This window comes from Lutra lutra, chromosome 4 (genome assembly GCF_902655055.1).
Source record: "Lutra lutra chromosome 4, mLutLut1.2, whole genome shotgun sequence".
Classification (NCBI taxonomy): Eukaryota; Metazoa; Chordata; class Mammalia; order Carnivora; family Mustelidae; genus Lutra; species Lutra lutra.
The window spans coordinates 57713951-57733378 of record NC_062281.1 but is presented as its reverse complement, the minus strand read 5'-3'; the positions used below and the strand labels follow the sequence as shown (position 1 = coordinate 57733378).

The window sequence follows — 19428 nt, the reverse complement described above, 5'->3', positions numbered from 1 at the left end:
CCACTCTGAGGAAGCCGTATCTGATTGGCAGGACAATCGCGAACCCGTCAGCCCCGGGTCGGGGCCGCGCGTGAAGAGGCCTCGGTGTTAAGAGGCCGCGGGGAAGCCGGGGCTCTCTGAGGGCAGGATTTTCTCTGTCCTCGGACAGCTCGGCGTGCCGCCGGACAAGCGCCGCCGAGTGGCAGTGGGGCGCCTCGGCAGCTCCTGGGCTCCTGGCTCGCCCTGGGTGGAGGGCTCACAGCGGGATGGCCTTTTGGGGAGAGGAGCCTTCGAGGGAGGCGGGGGGCAGCTTCGGGGCAGGGGCCTTTTTGCTGCGCGTGCGTGCCGTGGGTGGGTAGCTTGCTGACTTCTGCAGGTTTAGGAAGGAGGGTAGACTAGTCCAGTTAGCCGTCCGGCTCCACAGCCTTGGCCCGAGAGGCCCTGGACGCGCTCGCACCGTGGGGGAGTGAGCAGCTGGGCGCAGCAGGGCCCGTCAGAATGACCCGGGAACACGTAGAACACGGACAGCCAGATCGCCCACCCCTGGGTAACTAAGTCTGAATTTCTAGGACTGGCGCCTGAGGGAACGTATTTTTTGAGCGTTCACCAGGCAATTATATGTAGCTCCGTGAACTGCCACTGCCTCCTGATTCGGTAGTATGGACAGTAGTGTCTTAGCTGGAGGGTTCGCTCTAAGCTTTGAAGAGAGGTTAGGTAAACCTTTTTGCACGTAGTAGGTCTTAAGAACGTTTTGGGGCACCTGGGTGGCTCAGTGGGTTAAAGCCTCTGCCTTCCGCTCAGGTCATGATTTCAAGGTCCTGGGATCGAGCCCCACATTGGGCTCTCTGCTCGGTGGGGAGCCTGCTTCCCCTCTCTGTCTCAGCCTGCCTCTCTGCCTACTTGTGATCTCTGTCTGTCAAATAAATAAATAAAATTAAAAAAAAAAAAAAAGAATGTTTTAGTTACTGCCTCACTCCGCTCTCTTCTCCCCAGGAGCACAGTCCTACAGCAGCTGGACTGTTACATGTTTCAGAGCGTGTCCTGTAGAAACAGGATTGCAAGACAGCTTTTTAAGTTTTTTTTTTAAATAATTTTTCTGTGGGAACAGAGTTCAGGTTCTGTTAGCCCGATTATGAAACATTAGGGATAAAAGAACATTTATTAATGAATCATAATACTGTTCAAATTCATTTTTACATCAAAGGTGTACAATTTAGCATACTTCTAGCTGCAATTTTGTTGTCTTCCATCTGTTAAGGAGATCTTGGAAAAAGCAGTTCTAAGAAGGATGATGTTGATGCTTTCCCGAATTAGTAAACAAAACAAAACAAAACAAAACTTCCCAGCACCTGAACTAACAGTACAAATGAGACAGACTAGCAGCTACAAGTTAATAAGGTGTGTAGTTCACTTAGGCACGGGAGGGGGGATTTTTCTAGAGCTGCAGTTGCCTGATAAAGTAGTTGCTAGCCACCTGAAATGTGGGTAGGCCAAATGGAGGTCTAAGTAAAATGCACATTGGATTTCTACAGATACATTATGGAAAAGAAAGAATGTGAACTAGTTCATTTTATGTTGATGACATGTAGATATGGGACTGTTTTTGAAAATTTAAAATTACATGGGTGGTTCAGATTACATGTGTTGAATGGTGCTGTTCTGGAGGGTAAGAAAATCTTTTTGAGGAAGACCATGGCTTTCACTTGGTAATTGTGAAAGAAGGCAGCCATGTTGTACTTTTCAGATAGGCCAGCAGATACACTTGCTTTATTTAATTTTTATGGAAGTGGGAGAACACCCCAAAAAGAGTAATACAGAGGACATTTTCAGAAAGCAAGTTCTAATTCATGGAACCTTATGTATGTCACATAAACATCACAATAGTTGTTAATAATAATAAATGTACTAAGCTAGCAAGATATTTGACTTACGTTTAATGAATCTGATTAAAAATGTAAAACATGTAGAACATTTAAGATTTTGGTTGAAAATGTTTAAAATAAGCTCCAACTTTTATCATTTAATGTCTTGATATAGTATACCTCTTTAGTTTTCCAGTGAGCTAGTAAACTGAAATTTCAGGGAAGCCTTACTTCTAATTTTCTATACTTAATTTAAAAATACATTTGTTTTTCATTCCTTTATTTAACAGAAGCCTGCTGGGGCCCAGGAGTATTGCTAAGCAGTGTTGATATTAAGGTGAACACCCAGGCATGGCCCTTACTCTTTTGGAGCTAATGAGTACCAATTCAGAGACAGTGAAAAAGTAGATAACCATGGCATAGTGTATTTGGCCTTTGAGTGTTTTACCTCTGTAAATGCAACATGTTAATTGTTTAAACCTAGAATTTATAAATTCCTGTCAATGTGTTAATGAAGAGTCTTATTAGGACTTGGCTTTGGGCTTAAAATATATTAATAAAAAATCAAAGTATAATTAATTCATCCATTAATTATAAGAACTTAAAAAATAGAGTATTTCTTTAACTATAAAGGAAAAGATGAAAAGAATTGTAATAGCATCTTATTTATGATACTTTCTTCTAGCCTTTCAGCAATTTTTAGGTTCTAAGGAATTTAATAATAGAAATGTAAAGGAGACATTGATTTATGCCCCTAACATAGTTTAAAATTGCTGACTTTAAAAAGTTAAATCCATTTTAGCATATTACATAGTTCTTAAATCAATATATTTGAGTCTTTTAGAAAAAAGTTAAACATAGATCTTATGTTAGTTTACTACTGTTGCTGTAACAAATTACCACAGAGTTAGCAGCTCAAAACAACACCAGTTCTGTAGTCAGAAGTCCAACTCTGATCTCACTGGGCCAAAATCAAGGCGTCCATAGGTCTGTGTTTCTTTCTACAGGGTATAGGGAAGAATTCGTTTTTTTTGTTTATTCAGGTTGATGGCATTCAGTTCCTTACTGTGGTAGTATTGGTTCCATGTCAGCTCATCAGCTGAAGGCATGTTCCCAACTTCTACAAGCCATCTATATTCCTTGGGTGTTGGCCCTCTCTCTTCCTCTTCAAAGCCAGCACAGATAGATTGAGAGCCTTTCATGATTTCTCTTACCTTTTCTTCAGTTGTTTTCTCTCTAATTGCAGTCTTTTAAGACTCTAATTAGATTGGGCCTGCCTAGGTAATCGTGGATAATCTCTCCATCTCAGGGTCCATAACCTTACCCATGTCTGCCATGTTCTTTTTGCCATGGTAAGATAGCATATTTACCGGTTCCAGAGATAAGGGCATGGGCATTTTTAGGGGCCATTATTCTGTCTACTGCAGATCTTAATTGGGGCCATGTGGTATATATAGCATTTCTTACCAGTATTCTCGATACTTTAGGATAGAATAATGTTAATAATAACAGGTAAATTTTATTGGATGTGTAATATGTTCTAGGCACTATTCTAAACTCTTTTTCTACATTTATTCATTTAGTCATCAGAAATGCCCTAGGAGACATGCACTAATATCATCCCCATTTATAGATAGGAAAACAGTTGCAGAGTGGGGAAGTCTCTTACCTAACTTCTCATGGCTATTAAGTGATGAAATGAGGATTTGAGCCTATGCAGTCTGGTTCCAGAGCCTCTGTGTGCTCTGAACCACAACATATTAAAAATTACTTCTGAATGTCTGTATTTACTAAACATGGTTAGTGATGGAGTGACGGGTTCAGGATTTGGTGTCACAATATCTGGCTTCCAATTCTACCTTCACCAGTTACTGGATGACCCTGAACAAGTTACTCAATCTCTATGGGTCTCACTTAACAATAAACTGAATTAATAATAACATTTGAATATTAAATGAGGCCATGTATGTACAATACTTAGAACAGTGTCTTAACAAATAAGCTATTGCTAGCTATAATTATTGGTGACAATTCAACATTTAAAAACAGTAGTTAATTGTAAAAAAGAAATGTTTCCTTTAGTAATTTCAGTCTCTTCATAAAGTAAGATTTTAAAAAATAAAATTAAAAATAATTTTTTAATTGAATTTTTTCTTTTGATATACCACAATGCTATCTCCTTTCTCAGGCACTGATTTCTCCCCGCTCCAGTATAACTTCCATCTTTTTAGTACAGTTATTTTCTAGTGTTATATGACTGTACACTGTTAAGCATTTCGTCCAGATTGTACTTGCCCGGTTAATGTCCAAATGACATAGAAGGGTAGCAGGACACAAAATCCAAATGCTCCCTCTCACCATCTGTCAGCCTGGTGTTTATACAGCCATCATTGCTAACTTGTCACTGTTCTTTTGCTTTTATTCCTTGAGGGAGGCCCATGGCGTATCCTGGGCCCCTGGCCACAATGCCATCTAATACCACTCCAAATCCCACCCTCTCTTCTCATAATCTCTGCTGCCATTGCCTTATTTCAAGCTCTCGTCATTTCTGCACTTTAAATAATTTCCTGACAAATCCATGGCCTCCAGCCTTACCTCCCTTCAGTTTTAATCTCTTCCCTGCTCACCAGAGTGATCTTTCTAAAGTACTACACTCATGTTATTCTGTTACTCTCTTTCTTTAAACCCTTCAGTGTCTGCCCCACACCCCAGTTCCTACAAACATTATTCCTTTAGAGTCTCTAAACACCAGTTAGGTGCTTCTACTATAGCATTTAAAATATCACAATTATTTGTTTAAGCACTAGTCTTTCCTTCTAAATCATGAACTTAATGATAGGGATTAAGAGATGGTTTTGGGGGAGCCTGAGTAGCTCAGTAGGTTGGGCGTGTGACTCTTGGCTTCGGCTCAGGTCATGATCTCAGGGTCCTGGGATTGAGCCCTGTGTGGGGCTCCACATTCAGTGCAGAGTCTGCTTGTCTCCCTCCCTCTTTGCTCCCCACCATGCTCCTAAAAAAGAGATGGTTTTTGCCTGAATGAATTTATTATATTATTTTGTCATTATCTATTTACATGGATGTCTCCTGTTACTTAAACTGATTTATTGAAGGGGAGGCTCATTGTTTTATTCATTTCTTTTTACCTCTTTGCCCAAGTCAGAGGAGGTGCTTAGTAATTGTTGAATGGATAAAAAGGAAAAATAACTCAGAAAACATACAATTGAAAAAAATTCTGCTCAAGCCTAAAACAGTATATAAAGCAACTTACTGGAAGTATATAAGGTTATGATTTTAGAAGAATCATAACTGGTAGTTAAAATTATGGACTCTGGAGCCAGAGTACCTAGCTTTGAATTCTGGCTCTGCCACTTACTGCATATGCACTCTTGGGCAAGCTAATGAAGCCTATATCTTCTTTGTAAAACGGGATGGCAATGGTAACCATCTCTTTGGGTTAACAGATCAAATGAGTTAATGTTTCTAAAGTATCTATAGTAGTGTCTACCACATACTATATATTCTAGAGGTGCTTGCTGCGTGAAAACACAATAATTTATATTCTCATTGCTTTTAATGATAGCTAATGTCTTTATAACACAGTGATTAAAAAAAAATAGCCCAGAGTTTTGTGATTGTGATGTTTAGAGATTTTTAACTTTCAATGATTTTTAATATCTTACATTATACAATGAACATGTATATTCATAGACATTTAGAAAGTGCTGTGTATGTTTCCTCTCATGAGTAAGTTACATATTTTCTCTTTGTATTATTTTTCTATGATCTGCCATGATTTAACAAATTACTACAAACTTATGGCTTAGAAATAAGATACATTTATTATCTTATGGTTCAGTGGACCAAAAGTCCAACACTAATCTCACCAGGCTAAGATCAAGTTGTCAGCAGAGTTGCATTCCTCTCTTGAGACTCTTGGGTAGAATCCATTTTCTTGTCTTGAACCCATTTTCTTGTCTCTTCCAGCTTCTAGGAGGTGTCCACATTCCTTGGCTAATGGTCCTTTTTCTCCATCTTCAAAGCCAGCAATGTTGTATCTCTGACCAATCTGTAGTCACACCTCTTTCTCTGACTACAGACAGGGAAGGGTCCCTGTTTTTAAAGATTTCTATGATAAGAATTAGGTCCACATAGATAATCTAGGCAGTGTCCCATCTCAAGGTTCTTAATTGCATCTGCAAAGTCCTATTTGCCATGTAATTTATTCATGGGTCCTGGGGGGTGGGGTTCAGGTAAGGGCATTTTTAGGGGACCATTATTCTGCCTACCGTACACTTGTACTGTTAAATGAATTATGGCTAAAAGGTACATAGGTTGTGCTTTCTGAAAATGGAAACAATATTAACTAAAATGTGAACAATTGTGTCAGTATCATTTATCATTTATTCCTCTGGTGGTTGGAGAGAATGGTATCTGCCTAGCATAGTGTTAAGGTACTACAGGGCTCACTGATCAGTGTCTGTTTTTTTTTTTTTTTTAAAGATTTTATTTATTTATTTGTCAGAGAGAGCGAGGGAGAGCGAGCGAGCACAGGCAGACAGAATGGCAGGCAGAGGCAGAGGGAGAAGCAGGCTCCCTGACGAGCAAGGAGCCCGATGCGGGACTCGATCCCAGGACGCTGGGATCATGACCTGAGCCGAAGGCAGCTGCTTAACCAACTGAGCCACCCAGGCGTCCCTCAGTGTCTGTTTTGAAGGACTTTTATTAAGGATGAGAGAATAAACTCATATAGTTGAATATCTGTTAGGAGCTAAGGACTCTACAGTGAGTTTCAGATACATCAGTCCTATTCAGTTTTCACAATAACTTTATAACATGTGGTAGGCATGTTATAAAGATGACCCTCAATGATCCCATAACCAATATTCTATGACCTTGTATAATCTTGTCCCTTTCGTTGTGCACTGGACCTGTGGACTATCCCAATAAAACAGAGCAGGACAATAGCAATAGGATATTATTTCTGGGATTAGGTTACAGAAGACAGTGACCCCTCTTGCTTATACTATCTCTGTTTCCCTTTTACTAGCTTGTTTTGATGAGTCAAGCTACAATGAGTTATGTTGCCATATAGAGAAGCCAACATCTCAAGGAACTGAGGTTAACCTCCAGCCAACAGCCAGGTAGTAACCAAGGCCCTTGGTCCAATAGCTTGTGGGTAACTGAATCCAACCAACAACCAGAGCATGAAATTAGAAGTGGACCTTTTCTAATAGAGCCTTGAGATCAGAACAGTCCCAGTGAACACCTTGATTGCAGCTTTGTGAGAGATCCAGAGCCAGAGAACACTGCTAAGCCACCCCTCAGATTCCTGACCTATAGAACTCATGAGACAATAAATATTTTTAAGCCATTAAGTATGAGGGTAATTTGTTATGCATCAATAGATAACTAATACTAAGATATTAATACTGTTTTAGTTATAGATGAGGGGAAAAAAAGACACGATTAAGGCAACTTTGCAGGTCTCCCAGTTGTTAGTGAAATAATGATGATGATAGTAATAAAATTAGATTTGATAGTAACTTACATTTATTGAGTACCTACTAGATGTTAGGTACCTTTCAAATCATTCTATGTATATCATCTTAGGTTATTGCATCAACTCTATGAGATAGGTAATATAATTATCTCATCTTATAAATAATGAGATTAGAGCATGGAGAGGTTAAAGGACATTCCCAAGATCCCCAGTTAGTCAACATATTGGTAGGATGTGAACCCAGGTTGTATGAGTCTCGAGTTTTCACTCTTAACCACCATAATATAGATCTTCCTCAGTTTAAAACAGTACAGTTCTATCCTCATAAAACCATTGTAAGTTGAAATTATCCTAAGTCAGAGATGCATTTAATACACTTAATCTACCAAACATCATAGTTTCTCCTAGCCTGCCTTAAATGTGTTCAGAACATTTACATTCATAGTTGGGCAAAATCATCCAACACAAAGCCTATTTTATAATGAAGTGTGGATATCTCATATAATTTGTTGAATACTGTACTAGAAGTGAATAGCAGAATGGTTGGGTGGGCATAGAATGGTCACAAACATGTTGACCCTTTACCATCACTATTGCTTGGCTGACTGGTAGCTGTGGCTTGCTGTCACTGCCCAGCATCATGAGAAAGGATTGTACTTTTTATTGCTAGGCCAGGAAAAGATCCAAATTCAAAATTCAAAGTATGGTTTCTACTGAATGTTTATTGCTTTTGCATCATCATAAAGTCAAAAAATCACAAGTTGGACTATCATAAGTCAGTAAATTGTTCCTTCAAGATCTGTGTTGTAAGGGAAAAGGATATGGGTGTAGCAGGAAGAAAGCAAGAGCTCCAAGAGTTTACCAGCAGTGAGGTTAATCCTGATCAGAGTATTAGGAAATGATCAAGTGCTAGGGAGCCATCTGATCTCACTCCTGAAGGCTAGGTAGGATTTAGGCTTGTGGCTGTTAGAGGAAGGAATATATTAGATGAGCAAAACAGGTGGAAAAGCATGAGACATGAGAAAACACCACCTCATTGTGTCTAGAGCTGGGGCAGGATGAAGAATAGTGAGAGATAAAATTAGAAAGGTAATTTGGAGCCTGGTTATGTAAAAGATTAAGAGTAATTTTTATAAAAAGTTGATCCTGGAGTTTTTTGACTAGTAATTTAAATCAACTACATTTTAGTTTAAACTATACAACAGAACTATTATAGAGATAATATACTAGTGAGTTCAAAATATGGAGAAACTGATTATACAGATTGTATTAAAATATGAAATTTAGTTCCAGTGAAAGGCAAAAGAAAAATAGGAACGCACATGGAACATTTTGTGTGATTAAATTTCTTGGATGTGTTCAGTTTGTATTTAAACTAAAACAGCATGAATATCAAAATTTGCAAACCTTTTTATTTCCTTGTAAAAACAATACTATTAGTGGTTACATTCAAACCACATTAAGTATTTCACTAAATGTAGGGCATGTAGAAATAAAAAAGTCATTATGATTGTATTCTCAATTACCTGGGAGTGGACCTTAAAAACACTACTACAGAGGAAAATCATATAAAGCAGGGCTGAAAACATTATCCTTTCTTTTTCTCAAAACATCATTCAAATTCACTAGATGGAAATTTAATTTTGTGAGATGTCTGTACTGTTCAAATTTGTTTATGGTGTGAGCTTTCAATTTAGACAATTTATCATTACTTGGAGAGAAACTTTTTCTCTTAAGCCAGATTGAGTTTCCTTTCCAGGGAATAGATGAATCCAGGAAAAATGTTTCCATAGCTCATACCTAGCCAAAAGCAGTGGCCATGGAGGAACGGACTGCTCATTAAATAATGACAAAAGGAAAATATGTGTTCTCTTTTCCCATAGTCTCTCTGTGTCCTTGACATGTCTCACAATTCTCCAGTCCATAGATTCAAGAAGATTACATTTTGATTCTTAAATTTTGGGGCTGAACATTTGTTTCACAACAGTATTAAGCAGGTGATTGCAAATATGAAATATATAGAAAGGCCTGACTTTGATTTGTGTCTGACAGTTGTGTGACCTTTGGATAGTCTCTTAACTGTCACGAACCTCAGTTTCTTAATCTCTCATCTGTTTGACATGTCCTCTAAGATTTCTTTTTGTTTTAATGGATTAGGATTCTAAAGGACAATTCTGTATGATTGCAGTTTCAAGTCAATTCTACACTTAAATATGTGGGCCTCTATGCTGTCTCCATGTATTTTTTGAAGCTATCTTTTCTATGTCTGCAAGTTTTCCACAATAACATAATTACATCCATAAGAGAGGCTAAATCCTAAATTCTTAGCCTCACCCCAATTTGGCTCCTCTTCTTCTTATTTTTGATCTCATAATTTAGGGGAGGATACTCCCTCCACCTCTCAGGCAGACAAATTCTGCACCAGCCCTAGAGGAATAAGCCTGAAGTCATTTCCTTATAAAATCTCTCCCTTTTCTACATGTATGTAAGTGTTTGTACTGTATATCTTACTGTTATAACAGAGGAAGTTAGAGAGGAGAAGAAAAAAAAAATATGGCAGTTATTCAACCTGACACCATTAAACTTTGCAACCTCAACATTCAATGCATCGCTTCATCCCCAGCCCAGCTCCCAACCCTGGAGGATTGCAGTGACTCCTAGGGGCAGGGAGTTTCTTCAAAAAGAAGCCTTGGAAACCATGATAAGGTGTTTCAAACAAGAGCTGTTGGCTCATTACATCAGAGGTTCAGGACTAGTCTGCAGTCAATATTCTGCGTGCCTCCAAAATATAGGAAGTAGAATAAAGATTTATATAGGTGTATGGGGGATTTCACATGATTTCTAAACAGCCTGGGAAGCATCCAGAAGTCTTGATTCTCTTGAGTTTATGAATTAGTGCATTGTTTCTCCTGTAACTCATTTTAGAAGGATCTAATAACTAAACATTTCTCCTGATTATCTCTGGGTCATAGATTCCCCTGAAAGTTGGATAAGGTAAACGCTGTCAGGTTAAAAGAAGGGGCCTGGAGTTAAGGAGACTTGATCGCTTGTGTTCCCATTCTTTGCTGAGCTGAGTGCCCTTGGGAAAATGACAGAACTCCTGAGGGCCTTTGTACTGCATGTGAAAATGAAGAGTATGGACTGGGTAAGTTTTTGAGAACCTTTCCAGTTCTAAATTTACACCATTCTAAGAGTAAGTTGCCACTTGCCTATAGATATTTTGGATTAGACCCAGATCCTGAGGTGAGTGAATGTCAAAGGGTGGTGTGCTTAGCGAGGCTTTGACATTATCCAGAGTTGTAGAGGCACAGCCTTAATCCATTTTGATTCCAGAAACTTAGGAGAAAAGTAGCACTGAGAATTGGTAAACAAGTGAGACCTGAAATTGCTATACCATCTCTAAGTGTTTTGTTTTGTAATATTCAACTTATGGAGGTTTAATAACTTCACAGTGTTCTTTTTAGCCATTATTATAGAAAGATAGTATAAAATCTCTGATTTCTATATTCCTTTCAAATTCTATCATTTAAAAATTATCTTTGTTATAAAATCTTACTAAGTTTAACTAATCCAATGACAGTCAATGAAATGAGATTTTTACTGCTTGTATGACACTAAATCACTGTGGAAGGATATAAACACTTATGTGAAAGTGCTTATATACTAGGAGAGGAGAAAAGCACTAAGACATGAACACGTGAATGACAATAAAAGAATCAAATGCCCAGGACATTTTGCAGGAGAATGGGATTAACCTAAAAGGGAAAAGGCATGCTTTGGTTTCTTTAATAAAATATTTTTTGTGAGTACTTTGTCAAATTAAAGATTATTTTACTGAGAATCGGGTTGAAATCTTCCTTTTCCCAGCATGCAAAACTCTCTTTAAAGATAAATGTTGCAGTGGTATTTTTAATTATCGAGGCTGGGCACTTGTTTCCTCTTTACATTCACGTACTTCCAAAGGGATTTGGAATATGGAAGAGTTCCATAGCTGTTTAGAGAAATGGGGACTTAGGTCTCTCTAATTACAAACATTACTTCCCAGTTGTAGCTAAGTTCAGGCTCTATTCTCTATAGTACTGAACCTTCCAAGTTGTGTTACATGAATATAATGTATGATCTGTGTGTTCTGGAACATCCAAACTTTGGTGAGTCTCTAGGATACACGAAGGCCAGTTTGTTTCAGCTAGCTTTGCTCTGAGTTATTTTTCTTTTTTCTATCTGGTTAGTGATTAGTGAATTACCAAATAAACATTTAACTTAGGAAATAAAATTTCATAAATTTCTCCTCCTTTCCAAGCAATTGTAGCTTAAACAAAATGTCGCAATAGTGTAGTCTGCATCTCTACAGGCTGACTACCCGAAGTCATGCCTGAACGCTACTCATAAGCTTAAAATGACCAAAAACTGCTCATTTTGTGGTAATCATGATATCATGATGGATTTCTGCTCACCTATCAAAATCTTATACCATATCCAAATATGTTTAAGTAATATTAGTGAAGGAAAATATTTCTGAGGTATAATTTTAAAAAATAATGCTAACCTTTAACACAATACTTATTTATAATGAAGTGTAAGTGGCTCATATTTCTGCTTAAGGTTATGCTATTTCCCTCTATTTTGTGAAATAATATTAGTAGATAATATTTATATTAATAGTGTCTGTATGCCAGGCACTATTCAAAATGTTTTATATACATTAGATCACTTAATATTCATAACTTTGTGTAGCAGACGTTGTTATAATCACAATCCCACTTTACAGATGAAGAAAATGAGGCACAGAGATTAAGTAAATTGTCCCTGATCATAAAGGCAACAGGTCAGGATTTGCACTAGTTTCTCCAACTCTGATATATGTCTTCTTAATTACTAGGACATGCTTCCTCCCGACAGATCAACCTGCACATCGGCTGGGAGCCACATTCAGGGACTTGAGCACCTGCAGCCAGAACCTGCTTTTCACTTAATGACTCCATAATAAATAAGTGAAGTGGGGAGAAGCTAAATAACTAGCTGGTGACCAAGGTTGGCTCCCTAATTTGCAGCGCTCAGTTCAAAATGAAAATATGGGGCCTCTTTTCCAAAAAGTAGGGGGGAAATGTATCATTAAAGTTACTAAAATGTAAAGGTTTTCCCTTCATTGTCTCTATTGTCATGGTATTTTTAATTTGCCATTTAATGTTGTTCTAAGTAAGGAAAATTTAAGGTTTAAATTATTAGCATTGATTTTGCCATTTGTCTTTATATTGTGCAATGTCTATTTTAAATGCAAATATAAGAACATTTGGCTTATATGTGAAATCACCAAAACTGTAGCTTTTTTTTGTAGCTTATAACTGAATATCTTTTTTTCCCCAGTATCAGAACAGTGGAAACTGCACAAAACTAACTCAACTCTTCTTATATCACTTACTGACATACACACATTTTACTAATACTTTCTACTTCTGATTTATTGATGAGTAAAGAAGGACTGAAAGGAGAAGGAAATGTGGGTCGCCCTGTTTTTTCTTTGCTTCTGTGTCATCATTTTTAATATAAAGTAGTTCACTAATACAGGGAGCTAACATAAGAAAGAATATGATAAAGTTTCTTGACTGTTCATATTTTTAAAAACACCATTGTTTTCTCTCTGTGTTTGAAGCAATTCTGGTTGGAATAGAAAGCATAGCCTCTTGGGATTATTGGTGTCCTTGCTCACTCAGTTGTAGACACAACACACTTACTGTGTGCTTGATTTGAGTCTCTCTAAACTTCAGCTTATTGTGTGGTATCCTTGAATTCCTGTGTTCATGGACCTCATGAACACACATTGAGATTGGGAGGTAAGAAATAAAACAGTCTGACATGCATTTTACTTTGTCTCCTCTGCTCACATGTATGTTCCATTGTCCCACTGGACTTTACTTACAAAACAAGTTCAAATATGAAATAACTGAGAATTGCATGGTTAAAATAGAAGAGCCCTTCTGAGTGCAAGGCCCTGCATAAGTCACATGCCTGTGAAGCTGGCTTTGCTTTGGGCCATTACATGAGATGGAAACCGGACTAAACTGAAATCATCCTTCCAATCAGCCACAAATGAACCAAACATTGTACTAAAGATATAAGTCACTGGCATGGGAGCGTTAGGTATGGCCACAGATGACCAAAACAGGGCAGCCAAGCCTACAAAGACAGTGGAGAGGCACCTGAGTGGCTCAGTCAGTTAAGCTTCTGACTCTTGGTTTCAGTTCAGGTCATGATCTCATGGGTCATGAGATTGAGCCCTGCATCAGGCTTCCCACTCAGTGGGCAGTCTGCTTGAAGATTCTCTCCCTCTGCCCCACCCCCTGTTTGTTTGTGCATGCTCTCTCTCTCACTCTCTCTCTCACTTTCTGTCTCTCACATAAATAAATCTTAAAAAAAAAAAAGACAGTGGAGTTGGCTGGCTACTGCCATATTGAAATGAAGCTGTGGAGAATAAGGACAATAGAAGTTTGCCCTCTAATTTTTAATGGTTAATGACTAAATGTGAAAATTAGGGAGCTTGAGTGGTTTTTGCAGTATTTAAAGGCAGGTACAGTCAAATGGCTGGGAGGAGAACTAATTCTGAGAGTTGCAGAGATGTTGGACAATCAGCCAAGGTAGATCTGTTAGGGGAAGCTCAAAGGCCTAGTAGGGAACACGTGGGGATCCTGAGAAGTGGTACAGAGAACTCTGGATATGCCTGAGGATGCTGACTCTATTGTCCCTCTGAACCCTTTAGATGTGTGGAGGTGACCAGCATTCCCTTCCATAGAAAGGGCTGGCACTTTAGCTAGGCTGGAAGATGCTGCAGAAGCCTCTTCTTGTGTTCTGTTCAGATTTACCCTCATCACTGTCCCTGGCTGCCAGACCAATAAGTAGGGATGGGATTTTTTTAAGGGTGCATGGTCAAGGGGTCAGGGGCACTTTCTTGGGAAATAAGGATGACCACCATAGCAAAGACCCTAGGCATGGGACAGTGTGCTACTGTGGTGGCTCCTAGAACCCTAGAAAAATAATGGCCAACTCTCAGTAAGTTAGGAATGTCTGAGTTGGCCTGGAAGATGGTAGAGAAAGGGGGCAGAAATGCTTTAGAGAAGTGGGCATGTTGGAGTGGGTATATTAGGCAAGGCCAGAAAATCCACCATGAGATTGGGTCCCATGGGAGGGTTGAGAGGACATACCATTCACTAAAGTCATCAGGTATGTGCTGGTGAGAAAGATATAGGCCAGTAATGATGCTAGCTGGTCACAGAGCTCTGCTCACTTCATGAGTTGATGTCCTATGGGGCCCATCAGTAGTAGAGGCCAGGTGGTGGCACCAGAAGCCAGCAGGCCACAATTATTTTAAAATCTGGCAAGGTCACCAGGAGTTGGAGAGATGGTAAATAAAGCATGTGTCCCCAAGGGCATATAATAGTGCTGCCTAACATCAATAAGTAAAAAAGAGAGAAAGAGAGGAAGAAAGGAAAGGGGGGGGCAGAAAAGAGAAAATGATAAATGAACAAGAGGCTGAGAACAGTCCTGCACAATAAAAAACTAAGATCCCTTGCTCAGTTCTCAGAGACAGTCAATTTTCAGGTCTGGAACCCACTGACTAAACAAGTGTCTAGGTCCCTAAGAGGAAGGGCTCTTCAACCCCAAGAAAAGTATATACCATGGCAATTCTCCTATCCGTACCCAAGGAGACTTAAACAGTCTTTTATCTGGGTAAGAGTACACTGGGGAAAGAGGAATAACAAGATTTATGATGACTATTGGACTCAGGGTCTGAGATGACATTGATAACCAGAGACCAACGGGTCCTCCTGGTCTCCTGTTGGAGTGGGGCGATGGAGACCAGGTAATAGTAAATGAAGTAAATAAATAGTAAATAAAGTCCTGACTAAAATTCAGCTCACAGTGCGTCCACTTGTTCCATAGACCCAATGGTCATTTCCCCAGGCCTGAATGCGAATCAGAATCGATATATACTTGGAATGAGATTAACTGCCACGTTGGGTCCCTGGCCTGCAGAGTAAGTGATATTATAATGGGGAAGGCCAAATGGAAACCTCTAAAACTAATCCCCTCTAACTCCCAGCCAAGATAGAAAATCAAAACAGTGTTTTATCCCAGTGGGAATGGTGGAGATTAGTGTCACTATTAAAGACCTAGATGATGCAGGGGTGGTGGTCTCTATTATATCTCAAGTTATTTGCCCAGCCTGGCCCCTGCAGAGACCAGATGGATCCAGGAAAATGGCTATCAACTACTGTAGGCCTAACCAAGTAGTAATCCCAATTGAAGCTGTTGTTGCCAGATACGGTGTTGTTGCTAAAATAGTTCAATTAAGGCCTCAGGTATAAGGATGTGGCCATTGACTTGTAAAATGCATTATTTTTCATTCCAGTTATAAAAGGGGACCAGAAACAGTTCACATTCATATGGGACAAATGACAATATTCACATATGGAAAAAGGAAGAAAAAGGCCAAGCTTGAATTATGAGTGGGTTGACTGGGAAATGCCAACTCCCTCATGGCTTTGTTAGACTTTGCTTAAACTTCTTAGCAGTCTAGAACGCTTCCCAGTGTTTTCTCTTTCTCCCCTTCAGTCATGGACATACTTGTGTCATGGTCTGATGGCTCTCTCAGCTGCATCTTGCTCTCTCTCTTTTCATATAGGATTTTTCCCTAGTAAGATTGTTCCGTGTTTAATCCTCCCTTTGCATCCAGAGGAACTAGACCAACATAGCCCTCTACCATGGGAAAACAGAAATGTTATTTGATTAATTTCCAGTTTTCCACTATTTTCCGAGACCCTTATTAGTTCTGTCCCCTTCCATCTGCATAATCCTCCTTGACTGCACATGCAGAAGGCATTGGAGACTCTCCCTTCTCTGAAGACTGAGTGATTTTTCTCAGCTTCCGCTTTCGGCTTCTGAATGGTAGGAGATCAATGGACATAGTAATAAATGGTCACAATCCTCTTTGAGTCCAGGCTGGTGACAACACAACTTTCATAAAAACATAGCTTTGCATCTTTAATTCTGGTTAACTTGATTTACCAATAGTCACACCCATGATTTTTTTGAGACATGTCTCTTTCCCTAGGCTCAACTGCTGGTAACTTAAGGGTACATTCATTTAAAGGAGAGCCACTTCTTTTGATGTCTTTCTTCAAGGCATTTTGACCACCTGAAAGATTTTGCTTTATTCTGCCGTAGGGCATTTGCTCACACAATCCCATGTGGACCCTCATCCTGCTTGTTTTACATTTTCTAGTTCTCACACTCCTTTTAGCCTTCACCTCCTACTTGCAATACTGTTACTAGATCATTTTGTGTATGTTAGAAATACCATGTTGTGGAAAATCCTGTTCATTAGACATTCAGACAATCACTGGGTTCCATGTCTTTGTTCTTCCTCTCATGCATTTTCAAAACTTCTACAAACAGTCTTGTTATCTAGGTTAGCTCCTCACTTTTGCCTATTTGTCTTACCTGTCTTTGCTAGAAATTCACTCATGTTTTTGTTGTTGTTTTCATTTCTGTGACAACACATAGAAAAGAGGAGCAAGGACCAGCCCTGGGACGCTCCAACATTTAAGAATCAGGGAGAAGAGGAGGATCCAGTTGAGGAGAATGAGGAGGAGAAACCAAGGAGGGAGGAGAAAAAGCAAGAAAAGGGATTTTAGGTGGAAACTAGCAATTGAGCTCAATGTTGTTGAAAAGTCAAGCTGGATGTAGCCTGAAAATTGACTACTTGCTTGAACCACATGGGTCATTGGTGACCTGGGCTAAAGCACTTTTGGTGGAGTAATAAGGTTGGACTCTAATTATGATGGATTCAAGAGGAACAGAATCTATGTCTTATGTTTCATTATGTAAAGAAATCTCTCACTTCCTCTGTGTTTCTTCATTTCTGCATTTCTGCCAACCCCCTCAATTGGGATAAACCAAACCAGTATCCAGAGTATCTTTACTTCTCAGAAAGTGGGAGAATGGGAATAATTATATGTATTTTAGTACTTTATCCCCATCTCATCCATTGGTCTGGTCTGTAGAATCCCTGAAACCTACCCTGTATTTCACCTTACCACTTGGCATGAAGGCTCCCTAAGTAGTTTTAGTGATAGTAACAGTTTGTCTTATCCTTTCAATTTGAAATGTTTGTTTTCCTGTTATATCAGATGGCTGTTCAGTGAGTATTCAAAGTACAGAAATGATCAGGTTCCATTTCAAGCTAGCTGGATAAAGAATATAGTTGACTGGGTTCTAGCCTTGATTCTAAAATAGTTGTGTGATTCAGTGAAGGTTCTTAGCTGTAAGAAAATCTGGGCAGGTCACTTATGAAAATTTAATCTCTAAGAAGAGAAAGCCTTTAAAATTTCCTTAGATCCATGAAAGTCTATACCTTACTGCTCTCAACTCTTCACACATTTTTTAATCAGCTTACTCTTCCCAACTGTCTGAAGGGGTAGATGATATTATTCATGCTTTAGAGAACAGAATAGGAAACAGAAGCTAAGGAAGTCTAGGTGATTTACCATTTTTTAAAGTTGATAAGAGAGGGAACAATTTAGGATTGCAGGCCATGAAGGCAAGTGGCCTTGGTTTGAATCATGACTCTGTAACTTACTAGCTGTGTGACCTTGGACAGTGATGTAAGTCCTGAGACTCAGTTCCTGTACTGCAAAATGGGGCTAAGGCCAATATTAGAATTATGAATTATTGGAACAATATCTGCGATAATCCAGGTAAAGGACATTATGCCAAAGGGCATAATCCTCATCATGTAGTATGTTTTTGGTAAGTGCTAAGTCATAATAAAATGCACTTCCTTTATTGGGCTTGGCACTTGGCATCTGAGGCAAATACCGATTACTTGTCTAGTCTTTCAAATCCCATTTTTATTTTAGAATTCTAGTTATGGGATGATATGACAAACTGTAACTGTTTTTTTCCCCTTAGGAACAAATTAGTATAAGAGTAAGAGGAATTTTATCATTTTCTATCAATTTCCAATATCAAAATTGACAAATCAAGGCAGGCCAAATTTGAAAATGTGCAGAGAGGAAGATCACCACTAAATCACCTCATTTATTTTCTCTCTCAAAAATATATTTTTTAAAACAGCAGGATAAAAAAAGAAAATTGTATTAGAAAAAGGGCTGTTACCCTACCACATTTCCTCAGTGATTGATCGTATTTTCTCCCAGGAATTGAAGAAAAGGAGAAGAGAACATGAGGGTTGATTGCATCAAAAGTGTGACACGAATAAAAGAATCAAGAAATCACTTATGTCTGCACAGAAGTCAACTAATAAATCAAAAGCATGTTCTTAGCTAAGTCGATGTTTCTTTGAAACAGCATATGGCGCAATTCCAATATACTCTATATTCAGCTACCTAACAGGCTGTCTTGTTGCTTTCAACTAGTGAAAAACCTAGCAGCACAAATGTTTATAAGGCTGGTAAAACATTTTAACTTTATTTTATGTCCTGATTAGCTATTACTGGACTGATGATTACACTGTAAAACCTAAAATCATAAATGGAGAAAATAACCTGTTGGCAGGAGTGAACACTAATTGTTACAACGTCCTATATTAAATGTGTTCATAGTTTCTTTTTAGCAGTTATTTTGATGTAAAATTTAACAAGTTTTCTTTCATCACATATCAAGTCTGTATTTTTAAAAAAATTCTGGATTAAAATTTTTGCATCATTTTCAGGTGAGAGTCATAAAATTAACATATGTCATTATAATTTTAACCTAATCAAATTCTCATAACCGTATCATGTCCTAGTCAGGAAAGAAAAAAGTTAACTTTTAATAATGTTGTGATGACTGCCTATTACTAGAAAAGATAAGTAAATCCCAATATAATTGAAGAAAACTAGTTCACATGGATTTTTAAACTTTCAAGTACTAAAAAGTCTATGACTATGTGAAGATTACTGTGGGTGGATATAACTGTAGCGAGGGAGAAACTTGTTAGACTAGAATTAATTGACAAGGATAGGAGGAATTTGTTTCAGTAGATCATTATTCTCTCTTTTTTTCAGAATTATACTTAATTGCCGTTATATT

At 38.5% G+C, this 19428-nt stretch overlaps 1 long non-coding RNA gene across 2 annotated transcripts; it reads left to right on the top strand.

Moving 5' to 3' along the window:
• The first annotated feature begins 496 nt into the window (after window positions 1–496).
• LOC125097858 (uncharacterized) lies at window positions 497–19068 on the top strand. 2 transcript variants are annotated; one of them, XR_007126638.1, is made up of 4 exons: window positions 497–688; window positions 10314–10486; window positions 12992–13172; window positions 16900–19068. It is a non-coding gene; the product is annotated as an uncharacterized LOC125097858 (long non-coding RNA). The 2 variants fall into 2 exon arrangements; XR_007126639.1 differs by lacking the exon at window positions 10314–10486.
• The last annotated feature ends 360 nt before the right edge of the window (window positions 19069–19428 follow it).